The following is a 14,839-nucleotide window of genomic DNA, read 5'->3' on the forward strand; positions in this document are numbered from 1 at the left end:
TGTTCCTATAAGAGAGAACTTTTTAAATCAATTTATGGCCTATGTTATGAGGACTACATAACTTAGATGTGTCTATACTAGGAGTCAATAAAACATGAGTGCATTCGTGGTGTGTGTGTTCTTAAATCTTTTCAAAGCAGCAGCACCTAAAATGTGTGATATCTAACAGGTGATTGACAGGGCATCACTGTATGAAAGATTGGAGCCTTGATGTCATAAATGTAGATTTGATGAAGAATGTGAAGGAGTGTCTGGAGACAGAGAGGAGCCAAAGATAGGAGAGAAAGTCCAGGATACACAGGACTCTGGATAGTAGAAGGAGGACCTTTAGAGGGAGGGGAGTCATGTGCAAGTCAGGCCATGTCTTGGACCTTTTGGGGTCTTCCAGATAGGACATTACATTGGGGGAAAAAGCCCACACTGGCAGCTAGCAGCAGAGTCTTGCTCCCCTGCTAATCACAGGTGGGTGGTAAGTGACAATAAGCAGGCTGTCTTCATCAGGGTTTGTATTGTTGTAAACATTATTACTGAAAGCAACTTGGATAAGACAGGCTTTATTTGGCTTATACTTCTTCATCCTGTTCCATCACTGAAGGAACTCAACCAGGGCAGGAACCTGAAGGTGGGTGCTGAGGCTTTGCTTCTTATGGCTTGCTCAGACTGCTTTCTTATAGAACCCAGGACCGTCAACCTAAAGATGGCACCACCCACCAATAAATTGGGCCTTCCTTAAAATAAATAATTAAGAAAATGCCCTACATGCTTTCCCTTAGGCCATCTTATAGGAGCATTTTCTTAATAGAGTTTCCCTTCATTCACACTACTTTCTTCAGTTTATATAAAACTATCTAGCACCTAGACAGATCCAGGAAGACACTGAAAAATGAGACACATTTGGCATCTCTAATGATTTTGCCCAAGTAAGAAATGACAAGGGTCAAAGATAGGATTGTGTCAGGAGAGAACAAAAAAAAAAAACATATACTGAAATAAAACCTATTTCAGTGTTCAATAAAGCAGAAACTTGTTGTTTGTGGAACTATAATATAGGAGACTCTAAAAGTAATTACTAACTTTATACATGGTATTTACTTGGGGGAGGTGTGTCTATCAGATTGATACAGGTTTGAGTAGCTTTGGAGGTACTTGTGGAAGAAGATGATGGATTCATTTGATAAACTGCATCCCAGATTAATATAATAATTAACATGAATGTTCTGTAGTTTTTCAAGTGCTTTTTATGTAGTATTAAGCTGAATAATTTTAAAAAATCTTATGTCACTGGGCTACCAGGAATACCTGATTCTGTGCTGTGGAGTTCCATCTGGACAGGTAAGTGTGTGCTATCCTGGGGCAACCTGCCCTGAAAGAGAGAACAGCCCCCCTTCCCCAGCTCCTGGGGCAGGGGAGTCTTTGGTACACATGTCCCTGCCTCTCCCAAGCCTTCCCTAGTGTATTCAAGTGCCCTGCTCCTGTACCAAGGCAATCCACCGAGAGGGGTGAGAGGCTGCCCTCCAGGCAGGTCTGAAGATTCCAGCAAGGGAGTGAAGGCTCCTTCAGATTGTGAGGCAAGGAATAGCTCCTGCTCCTGCACTGAGGAGATACAACCAGATTCAGTCACAGCAAAGATTGGACTAAGACACCAAGTCTCTCCTGGCTTGATTTGAAGGAGCAGATGGGCAGATGCTAATGCAAGAACTCCTCCAACAACATGAAAGGCAACATGACATCACCACAATCCAGAAATCCCAAAACAACAGGAATTGAACACCCTACTCCAGAAGAAATAGAAGAAATCAACCTTAAAGAGTACTTTATGAAAATAGTAGAGGACCTTAAACGGGAGGTTAAAACTGCCATAAAGAAATGGAGATGACAAACAAAAAGGTAGATGAAATAAATAAATCTCTCAAAGACACCCAAGAAAAACAGGAAAAAAACAAAAAGGAATCAAACAGGTAAGGGAAAGAATGCATGACCTGAAAAATGAAATGGAGGTAATGAAGAAAACACAATCCGAGGGAAGACTGGAAATGGAAATTCTGAGTAAACGAATAGAAACTACAGAGACAAGTATTACCAACAGACTACAAGAGATGGAAGAAAGAATCTTGGACTCTGAAGATACTATAGAGGAAATAAACTCACAGATTAAAGAACAAAACAAATCCAACAAATTCTTAACACAAAACATCCAGGAAATCTGGGACACCATGAAAAGACCAAACCTAACAATAATTGGGGTAGAAGAAGGAGAAGAATTACAACTCAAGGGCCCAGAAAATATATCCAACAAAATTATAGAAGAAAATTTCCCCAACCTAAAGAAGGATGTTCCTATGAAAGTACAAGAAGCCTACAAAACACCAAATAGACTGGATCAAAAGAAAACATCCCCACGCCATATAATAATCAAAACACAAAACATACAGAATAAAGAACAGATATTAAGAGGTGCAAAGGAAAAAAAGTCAAGTAACATAAAAGAGAAACCTATCAGAATTACACCTGACTTTTCAATGGAAACCATGAAAGCCAGAAGGTCTTAGATGTTCTACAGACACTAAGGGAACATGGATGCAAGACCAGACTACTATACCCAGCAAAACTTGCATTCACCACCGATGGAGAAAACAAGATATTCCAGGACAAAAACAGATTTAAACAATACGTAGCCACAAATTCAGCCTTTCAGAAAGTAATAGAAGGAAAATCAAAAACCAAGGAGTCCAACATTGCCCACAACAACTCAGACATCTAGTGACCCTTCACCAGCACAATGAGAAGAAGGGAAACACACAAACACTACTGCAAAAATAATTACTGGAGTTAACAACCACTGGTCATTAATATCACTTAATATCAATGGACTCAATTCACCTATAAAAAGGCACAGGCTAAAGAGATTGGATACGAAAATGGGATCCAACATTCTGCTGTTTACAAGAAACATACCTCAACCACAACGACAGACATCTACTCAGAGTAAAGGATTGGGAAAAGTTTTATCGAGCAAATGGACCTAAGAAACAAGCAGGTATGGCCATACTAATTTCTAACAGAGTTGACTTCAAACTAAAATCAATCAGAAGAGATGGAAAGGGACACTTTATACTCATAACAGGAAAAATCCATCAGAATGAAGTCTCAATCCTGAATATCTATGCCCCTAATATAAAAGCACCCACTTATGTAAAAGAAACACTACTAGAACTCAAGGCAGCAATCAAACCACACATACTAATAGTTGGAGACTTCAACACTCCTCTCTAACCAATGGACAGGTCAATCAGACAGAAACCTAACAGAGAATTGAAAGACTTAATGGAGTTAATAAACCAAATGGACTTAACAGACATCTATAGAACATTCCACCCAAATAGGAAAGAATATACCTTCTTCTCTGTGGCTCATGGAACCTTTTCGAAAATTGACCATATACTTGGTAACAAAGCAAACTTCCACAGTTACAAAAAAAATTTAGTAACCACATGCATCTTATCGGATCACCATGGATTAAAATTAGAAATCAACAACAATGCTATCCCCAGAAATCAAACAAACTCATGGAAACTGAACAGTCAACTACTGAACCACACCTGGGTCAAGGAAGAAATAAAGAAAGAAATTAAAGACCTTCTTGAATTTAATGAAAATAAAGAAACAACATACTCAAACCTATGGGACACAATAAAAGCAGTGCTAAGAAGAAAGTTCATGCTGTAGAGTTCACATTCATTGCCTTTGTCCTTGGTTTCTCAGTCCTCCTCCACCGTCAGCCATATTCAGAGAGCCCGGTTTGGTCCCCTGTTCCATCAGTTCCATTCCAACTGGACTTGGTGGTCTCCCGTTAGATCTGTCCCACCGTTTCAATGGGTAAACGCACTCCTCACGGTCCTGACTTCCTTGCTCATGATCTCCCTCCTTTTGCTCCTCATTTAAACCTTGGGTGCTCAGTCCAGTGCACCAATGTGTGGCTCTGTTCTATTTCCATCCATCGCCAGATGAAGGTTCTATAGTGATATGCAAGATATTCATCAGTATTATTATAGGATCTGGCCTTTGCCGTCTCCCTCTCCTCAGCTGCCCAAGGACCTAGCTGGGGGCGTCTTCCTGGACACCTGGGAACCCCTCTAGAGTCAAGCCTCTGCCAACCCTAGAATGGCTCCCTTAAGTAAGATGTATAATTCCTTGTTCCCATATCCACCCTTCCTATATCCCAACCATCCTATTCCCCCAAGCTCTTCCCATCCTCCACTTCACACTTTTCTCGCCCCATCCCCCCTCCCCCATCCCACCCCACCCCTATGTTCCCATTTTTTGTCCGGCAATCTTGTCTACTTCCAGTATCCAGGAGGATAACTATATGTTTTTCTTTGGGTTCACCTTTTTATATGGCTTCTCTAGGATTTTTACGAATTATAGGCTCGATGTCCTTTATTTATGGCTAGAACCCAATTATGAGTGAGTACATCCCATGTTCATCTTTTTGGGCCTGGGTTACCTCACTCAGGATGGTGTTTTCTATTTCCCTCCATTTGCATGCAAAATTCAAGATGTCATTGTTTTTTACCGCTGAGTAGTATTCTAGCATGTATATATTCCACACTTTCTTCAACCATTAGTCAGAACCATGAGGGACGCGTTCACCCACTGAGACGGCAGGACAGAACTAATGGGAGACCACCAAGTCCACTTGGAATGGGACTGATGGAACATGTGACCAAATCGGACTCTCTGAGGGTGGCTGATGGTGGAGCCTGACCGAGGTGCCAAGGACAATGGCGATGGGCTTGGTCTCTACGACATGGTCGGGCTCTGTGTGAGCCTTGTCAATTTGGTTGCTCACCTTCCTGGACCTGGGGGGAGTTGGGAGGACCTTGGACTCAACATAGTGTAGAGAACCCTGATGGCTGTTTGGCCTCAAGAGGGAGGGAGTTGGGGTGTGGGTGGAGGGGAGGGGAGGGAAGGGGGAGGAGGAGGGGAGAAGATGGCAATTTTTAATAAAAAATAAATAAACTGGAAAAAAAAGAAGAAAGTTCATAGCACTAAGTGCCCACTTAAAGAAAACAGAGAAAGCACTTAAGTGCCCACTTAAAGAAAACAGAGAAAGCACTCATTGGAGACTTAACAGCACACCTGTAAGCTCTAGAAAAAAAGAAGCAGATTCACCTAGGAGGAGTAGAAGACTGGAAATAATCAAACTGAGGGCTGAAATCAACAAAATAGAAACACAGAAAACAATACAAAGAATCAATGAAACCAAAAGCTGGTTCTTGGAGAAAATCAACAAGATTGACAGACCCCCTAGCCAAACTAATCAAACTGCAGAGAGAGAACAAACAAATTAATAAGATCAGAAATGAAAAGGGGGACATAACCACAGACATAGAGGAAATTCAGAGAATCATTAGATCTTACTACATAAAGCCTTTATGCCACAAACTTGGAAAATGTAAAAAAAGGACACTTTTGGGGGGCTGGAGAGATGGCTCAGAGGTTAAGAGCATTGCCTGCTCTTCCAAAGGTCCTGAGTTCGATTCCCAGCAACCACATGGTGGCTCACAACCATCTCTAATGGGGTCTGGTGCCCTCTTCTGGTGTGCAGGCATACACAGAGACAGAATATTGTATACATAATAAATAAATAAATAATAAAAAAGGACACTTTTTTAAATAAGTACCATATACCAAAGTTGAACCAGGACCAGGTGAACAATCTAAATAGTCCTGTTAGTCACGAAGAATTAGAAACTGTTTTTCTGTATTTTTTGATTGTTTGTTTTTCGAGACAGGGTTTCTCTGTAACTTTGGAGCCTGTCCTGGAAATAGCTCTTGTAGACCAGGCTGGTCTCGAACTCACAGAGATCCGCCTGCCCCTGCCTCCCGAGTGCTGGGATTAAAGGCGTGTGCCACCACCGCCCGGCAGAATTAGAAACTGTTATCAAAAACCTCCCTCCCAAAAGAGCTCAGGACCTGATGGGTTCAATGCAGAATTCTACCAGAACTTCCAAGAAGACCTAATACCTATACTCCTTAAGGTATTTCATAATATAGAAACAGAACAGTCATTGCCAAATTCCTTTTATGACGCTAGAGTTACCCTGATACCTAAACCATACAAAGACTCAACCAAGAAAGAGAATTACAGGCCAATCGCACTTATGAACATTGACACAAAATTCTCAATAAAATACTGGCAAACTGAATCCAAGAACACATTAGAAAAATTATCCACTACGATCAAGTAGGCTTCATCCCAGAGATGCAGGGCTGGTTCAACATATGAAAATCTATCAATGTAATCCATTATATAAATAAACTGAAGGAAAAAACCATATGATCATCTCATTTGATGCTGAAAAAGCATTTGACAAAATTCAACACCCCTTTATGATAAAGGTCTTGGAGAGATTAGGGTTACAAAGGTCATTCCTAAATATAATAAAGGCTATTTACAGCAAGCCGACAGCTAACATCAAATTAAACAGAGAGAAACTCAAGGCCATCCCACTAAATTTAGGAACACGACAAGGCTGTCCATTCTCTCCTTATCTCTTCAATATGAAGTTCTATCAATAGCAATAAGACAACATAAGGGAATCAAGGGGATTCGATTTGGAAAGGAAGAAGTTAAACTTTCGTTATTTGCAGATGATATGATAGTGTACATAAGCGACCCCAAAAACTCCACCAAAGTACTCCTACAGCTGATAAACTCCTTCAGTAATGTGGCAGGATACAAGATCAACTCCAAAAATTCAGTTGCCCTCCTATACACAAAGAATAAGGAAGCAGAGAGAGAAATCAGAGAAATATCACCTTTCATGATAGCCACAAATAGCATAAAATATTTTGGGGTAACTCTAACCAAGGAAGTGAAGGATCTATTTGACAAGAACTTTAATTCTCTGAAGAAAGAAATTGAAGAGGATACCAGAAATTGGAAGGATCTCCCTTGCTCATGGATTGGGAGAATCAACATAGTAAAAATGGCAATTCTACCAAAAGCAATCTATTGATTCAATGCAATACCCATCAAGATTCCAACAAAATTCTTCACAGATCTTGAGAGGACAATAATCAACTTTATATGGAAAAACAAGAAACCCAGGATAGCCAAAACAATTTTATACAATAAAGGAACTGCTGGAGGCATTACCATCCCTGACTTCAAACTCTATTACAGAGCTACAGTATTGAAAACAGCTTGGTATTGGCATAAAAAAAGAGAAGTTGACAAATGAAATCGAATAGAAGACCTTAACCCACATACCTATGAACACCTGATTTTTGATAAAGGAGCTAAAAATACACAATGGAAGAAAGAGGTCATCTTCAACAAATGGCGCTAGCATAACTGGATGTCAACCTGTAGAAGAACGAAACTAGATCCATATCTATCACCATGAACAAATCTCAAGTCCAAATGGATTAAAGACCTCAATATTAATCTGAACACACTGAGCCTGATGGAGGAGTATGTGGGAAGTACTCTACAATAAATGGGCACAGGAGACTGCTTCCTCAGTATAACCCCAGTAGCACAGACATTAAGGGCAACATTGAATAAATGCGACTTCCTGAAGCTGAACAGCTTCTGTAAAGCAAAGGACACTGTCACTAAGACACAAAGGTAGCCTACTGACTGGAAAAGGTTCTTCACCAACCCCACAATAGACAAAGGTCTGAACTCCAAAATATATAAGGACCTGAAGAAACTAGACTTTAAAATGCTAATTAACCCAATTAAAAACGGGGCACTGAACTGAACAGAGAATTCTCAACAGAAGAAATCCAAATGGCCAAAAGACACAAGGTCATGCTCAACTTCCTTAGCGATCAGGGAAATGCAAATCAAAACAATTGTGAGATACCATCTTACACCTGTTAGATTTGCTAAAATCAAAAACACCAATGATAGTCTTTTCTGGAGAGGTTGTGGGGTAAGGGGTACCACTCATCCATTGCTGGTGGGATTGCACACTTGTGCAACCACTTTGGAAAGCAGTGTGGCGGTTTCTCAGGAAATTCGGGATCAACCTATCCCAGAACCCAGCAATACCACTCTTGGGAATATACCCAAGAGATGCCCTATCATATTACAAAAGCATTTGTTCAGCTATGTTTATAGCAACATTATTTGTTATAGTTTTAACCTGGAAACAACCTAGATCACCTTCAATGGAAGAATGGATGAAGAAACTGTGGAATATATATATATATATATATATATATATATATATATATATATATATATGTACTACTCAGCGATAAAAAACAATGACATCTTGAATTTTGCATGCAAATGGATGGGAATAGAAAACACTATTCTGAATGAGATAACCCAGGCCCAAATAGATGAACATGGGATGTACTCACTCATAATTGGTTTCTAGCCATAAATAAAGGACATTAAGCCTATAATTCGTGATCCTAGAGAACATAAATAAGAAGGTGAACCCAAAGCAAAACAGATAGTTATCTTCCTGGATATTGGAAGTATTCAAGATTGCTGGGCAAAAATTGGGAACTTGGGGTTGGGGTGGGATGGGGGCAATGGGAGATGGGGAGAGAAATGTTGAAGGGGAAGATGGGGAGAGCGTGGATGAATGGGATGGTTGGGATATAGGAAGGGTGGATATGGAAGCAGGGAAGTATATATCTTAACTAAGGGAGCCATTTTAGGGTTGGCAAGAGACTTGACTCTAGAGGAATTCCCAGGTATCCAGGGAGATGCCCCCACCTAGTTCCTTGGGCAGCTGAGGAGGGGGAGACGGCAAAGGCCAGATCCTATAATAATACTGATGAATATCTTGCATATCACTATAGAACCTTCATCTGGCGATGGATGGAAATAGAACAGAGCCACACATTGGTGCACTGGACTGAGCACCCAAGGTTTAAATGAGGGGCAGAAGGAGGGAGAACATGAGCAAGGAAGTCAGGACTGCAAGGGGTGCTCCCACCCACTGAGTTGGTGGGGCTGATCTAATTGGAGCTCACCAAGGCCAGCTGGACGGGGACTGAAAAAAACACGGGATAAAACCGGACTCCTTGAACATGGTGGACAATGAGGGGTGCTGAGAAACCAAAGACAATGGCACTGGATTTGGCTCCTACTATATATTCTGGCTTTGGGGTGGGGAGCTAGCCAGATTGGATGCTCACCTTCCTCGACTTGGATGGAGAGGGGAGGAACTTGGACTTCCCACAGGGCAGGGAACCCTTATTGCTCTTTGGACAGGAAAGGGAGGGGGAGTGAGGAGGGTAAATGGGAGGCGGGGAGGAGGCAGAAATTTTTAATAAAATAAAAAAAATAAAAATAAATTAAAAAAAGCAAAAAAATCTTATGAAGAATATTTATATAAAATACATGAATCAGGGGATGCAGAGATGACTCGGGGTTAAGAGTACTATTTGCTCTTCCAGAAGTCCTGAGTTCAATTCCCAATAACCACATGGTGGCTCACAACCATCTGTTATAAGATCTGGTGCCCTCTTTTGGCCTGCAGGCATACATGCAGGCAGAACACTGTATACATAATAAATAAATAAAGCTTTAAAAAGTCTATCCAGATAAAATAAGTAAGTTTTAACAAATGCATGAATCAGTAGTACAACTTGTCCATAGATTGGTGAAAAATTGTTTTTATGATCAATTAACTCTTACACTAGCATTGAAAACAAATAAATAAACAAACAAAAAGCAAGAACTCTAATATTAAACTGCCCACATTATCCTGAGTTTGAGAAGACATTATCGGCTGAATATATGGAAGAGGGAATTATCAGCTTGTAGATAACAGTTGAGACCCATAAAAAGTAGAACACTGTCAGTCATGACAAATCTGTGAGAGATTAGTAAGCCAGGGGTTGTCTATAAGCAGAGTCAATGTTCATTAGAATGTGAGATGATGTTATCACCTGCCAAATATAGAAACCTAGTGCTCCCCTACTTGATAAATAGATTCTTCTCTCACTCCCATGTTTCTTTCCTCCCAGGGGTTCCCAGACAATTCTGTGTTGGAGGAATAATTTTTATTTTATTATGAATATTTTACTTTTCTTACATAATTATTAATTAATGTATTGAATGATATTGTTTTAGGCAATGGAGAATCAAAGGCAAATGTATCATCCTTCTTATTTTTAATTTAGTTTTATAAAAGACAAACACCCAAATAACATGCATATAATAAGGCTTGACTATAATTATTTCAGAATATAGTATAGGAACACAGAGGATGAAATAGTTCAAATAATTTATTCATTAAATCCATTCTTTCCAAAGTAAAATAAGCTTCCCACTATGAATCCATATGCACAAATGAGGTAAAAAACAAAGAGGGTAAATTAGAATAGAGAAGCCTAAGTTAGAAACAAGATGAATGTTCATGTTGTAGCAAAAGAAGCAGAAACATGTAACATGGGGATATGCAAGACTTGAGCCAGCCAGTAGTAGAAAATTTGAAATGACCTGATATTACAAGTTTTACAAGTTCTTTAAAATTTCCATACCCCCAGTAGAATGACTAGTCTGGCATCTTTTCAGAATGGAAGAAGGGTGTTTACAGAATATCAATAAGTTTTTCATTTCTTGACAATGTCTATGCAGAAATTCCTTGCTGCCAATAGATCTCCCAGGCTTACAAACAGGTGTTTGTATCATATTTAAACATTCTACAGTCACTTATTATTAATCATCACCCCTTTATAAAAATGTCTTCTAAAATTTTTATTAAAAATAGATTATTTTCCCAGACAATATATCATGATTATACTTTCCTCTCTCTTTATTTCTCCCCATTTTCCCACCTCCCCTACCCTTCAGATCCACTCCCTTTCTGTATCTTGTTGCATGAATAATAAAAACCTAGAGGCAGATATTGGGTTTTAAGCTGAAGATCAGAAAAGCAAAGCAGCAAGCCACTGGAGAGTTCTTACATATACCAAAGCTCAGACAAACAAAAGGGCCATCCTGTCCTCCATGTGACTGCAGACTTCAGTGCTCTCCATCACACTTCAGTCTGCACTGAGATGGCACTGGGCTCCTGCTGTATATTTCCCTCTAGTGCAGGGGTTAAAGGCATATTATCCCAAGAGCTGGGATCAAAGGCGTGAACTCTGTTTCTCTTTGAGACTGATTAACTATTGTGTATCCCAGGGTGATGTTGAACACACAGAGATTCATTTGCCTCTGTCTACCAAGTGTTGGGATTAAAGGTGTGACCACCACGGTCTTTCATCTATTGTTAATTGGTGGCCTAGATAGATTTGTGACTGACTAGTGATTTAGCTCTTAACTAAGTGTGTGGCTTAGCTCTGTATTGTGATTTTCAGGCAAGCTTTCTTTGTTAGATTACCAACAAAGTATACAGTATCTCATTAGAAAAGAATAGGCTTCTAAGAGATAACAAGTCAACTTGACAAAATAAAGTATAAAATGAAACAAAAACTATATTTCAAAGCTTGATATGGTAACACAACAGGAGGAAAAGAGTCTGAAGAGCAAACACAAGTGACAGAGACATACTCATTCTCACAGATACGACACCCATAAACATACTAAACTAATAGCTATAATATATACTTAGAGGACCTGGCTTACAATAATGTAGGCCTTGTGCTTAATTGCTTTAGTCTCTGTGAAATCATATGCTCCTTACTTAGTTGATTTATAGGACCTTGTTCTCCTGGTGGCCTCAATATTCTCTTAGTTTTAAAATATTTTTGTCTCCTATTTCCTGTGATTCCCTGAGATCTAAGGGAAGGAATTTGATAGAGACCTCCAATTTAAACTCTTTCTGCAAATAATATCTGGCTGTAGATCTCTGAAACTCTTCTTTTCTGATGCCAGAGGAAGCCTCTCCGATGTTGACTAGATAAGGTACTGAACTATGAATATAGCAGAAAGTCATTATGAATCATTTTTTATACATTTTTATATGAGTAATATTTGGTTTTACCCTAGGTCTCTGGGCTATTTCGTCTCTGGTTCTTGGTTACATTGGTGTAGTGGGCTTTAAGGTAATCCAGATATTGATGGCTAATTTCTGTGTCACCACTGTCCTAGCATATGTGGCAAACAATACATATTGTAGGTTGAAGGTTTGGGGCCTGGGTTGAGAATTACTTTTCTCTTTTGGTAACCTGCAGAGTTTCTTCAGGCACCAAAGGCACCAGAGAAACTAGAAAGTTGTGGCGAAGGCTCTGTGTAGGCACTAAGTTGACTTTTCAGTGAGTCGTGTGGATGTTATACTCAGCAACAGGGTTCCACTGTCTGGTTGAGGGTAGTAACCCATTGTCTTGGCAACAACCTGGGTTGTTTGGGGAATTCCATGGGACTCCTTTGGTCACCAACATAACTGAATGCAAACTCAGTCCTTCCCCTGGAAGCCACACATGGCTAATAGAAAAGACTAGTATGGACTCCTTATCCTCCATTACTAGGAGTCCTCATTAGAATCACTTTTACAGATTTCAGAAAGTTCCCACTGCCATTGGTTTCCACATCACCTGCCAAAGGCACCCGATTTCCAGCCTTCTCTCCCAACACTCTATTCTTTGATGACTTCATCCTTGCCACCTTACCCACTTTATCTATGCCCACCATCACCCAGCCTGCTCATAAAATCCATACTATTTCCCCTCCCAGGAGGATCCATGTATCCTTACCATACTCCTCATTCTTTACCTAATCTCTCTGGGTCTATGGACTATTACCTTTGTTATCATTTATGTAACAGTTAATATCTACATGTAGTGAATGCATACCATATTTATCTTTCTGTGTCTGGGTTACCTCTTTCAGGATTACCTTTTTTTTTTCTAATTCTATACATTTGCCTTCAAATTTCACGATGTCATATTTTAAAAAGCTTGTTAATATTGTGTAAATATACCTCATTTTCTTTATTCATTTTTTTGTTGAAGGACAACAAGATTGTTTCTAGTTTCTGGCTATTATGAATAGAGCAGCAATAAACATGGTTGAAAAAGTGTCCTCATGGTAGGAAGAATCATCCCTTGGGTATATGTCCAAGAGTGGTACAGATGGGTGTTGAATTAAAAAGATCCTCAATTTTCTGAGAAACTGCCATATTGATTTCCATAGTAGTTGTAAAAGTTTTCACACTCACCATCAACAGAGAACTGTTTTGCTTGCTCTACATCCTGAACAACATGAACTATCAGTTGTATTATTGATCTTAGCCATTCTGACAGATGTAGAATACAATCTCAAACATATTTTGATTTGCATTTCTCTGATGATTAAAGATGTTGAACATTTCTTTAAATATTTCAAACCATTTGAGATTCCTTTATTGGGAATTCTCTGTTTAGATATCATTATTGTTATTTTTAAAATTGGTTACATTTTTTGATATCTGGATTATTGTGTTAATAATGTATTTTGGATATTAGTATTCTGCTGGAGGCAGAGTTGTTAAAAATCTTGTCCCATTCTGTAGGTTGCCATTTTGTTCTGTCTAGTGTGTCCTTTGTCTTATAGAGCTTTCAGTTTCATGATTTTTTGTTTAGCAATTGTTGATTTTAGTGTCTATGCTATGCTTTCAAGGCTGTCTCTACTGTTTCCTCTAGCAGATTCAGTGTATCTGGTTTTATGTTGAGGACATTTGTTTGTTTGGAGTTGAGTTTTGTGCAGAGTAATAAATATGGATCTATTTGCATTATTCTACATAAAGACACCCAGTTTGACCAGTACTATTTGTTGAAGATGCTGTCTTTATTCCAGTGTGTATTTCTGTGTTCTTTATAAAAATCTGGAGTCTATATATGTTTGGATTCATGTGTTGGCCTCCAGTTCTAGTTCATTGATCAGTGAGTCTGTTTTTATGCCAATACAATACTGCTTTTATTACTATGACTTTGTAGTACAACTCAAAATTGGGGCTAGAGATACCTTCCACATTCTATTGTTCATGACTGTTGTAGTTATCTGTTGTTGTTATTCTTGTTGTTCATTTTTTTTAGTTTTCATATGAAGCTGAAAACTGTCCCTTCAAATTCTTTCAAGATTTGTGCTGAAATTCTAATAAAGATTGCATTGAATTTGCAGATTTCTCTTTGCAAGAATGGCTTTGTTTGCTATATTAATCCTACTGAAACACAGCCATAAAAGATCCTATCTTTTGACTTTTTCTTCAATTTCTTCCTCCAGTCTCTTAATGTATTTGTCATAGAAGTCTTTCACTTGCTTGGTTAGAGTTGCCCCAAGATATTTTGCATTATTTGAAGCAATTATGAAAGGTGTTTCTCTGATTTCTTTCTCAGTCAATTTACTGTTTGCATATAGAAAGGCTATTGATATTTTGAGTTAATTTTTATCCATTTAATTTGCTGAAAGTGTTAATAATCTGTAGGGGTTCTCTGATTAAATTTTTAGAGTCACTTATGTATGTTATCTTATCATATGCACATAATGATATTTTGTATTTTTGTTTCAAGTTTTATCCCTTGATATCCTTCATTTGTCTTATTGCTCAAGTACTATAGCAAATAGGTAATAGAGATATTGGACAATGTTGTCTTGTTCCTGATTTTAGTGGAATTGCTTTGATGTTCTGTCCATTTAATTTGATGTTGGTAATTTCCAAATTAAAATTCCTTCCTCCTGTAAAACCCCAGTTTGTGTCAAGTGGAAGATATTTAACCAGTACAATCTCATACTCTGAATCCAATAGAAGATAAAGTAGAAAATACAATTCAGCTTATAGACAAAAGAAAGGACTTTCTGAACAAGGACTTTTTTTCTAATAATTTACTTAATTTTATTTTATGTGCATTGGTGTTTCGCTTGCATATATTGTGTGAA

This window comes from Arvicola amphibius, chromosome 1 (assembly GCF_903992535.2).
Source record: "Arvicola amphibius chromosome 1, mArvAmp1.2, whole genome shotgun sequence".
Classification (NCBI taxonomy): domain Eukaryota; kingdom Metazoa; phylum Chordata; class Mammalia; order Rodentia; family Cricetidae; genus Arvicola; species Arvicola amphibius.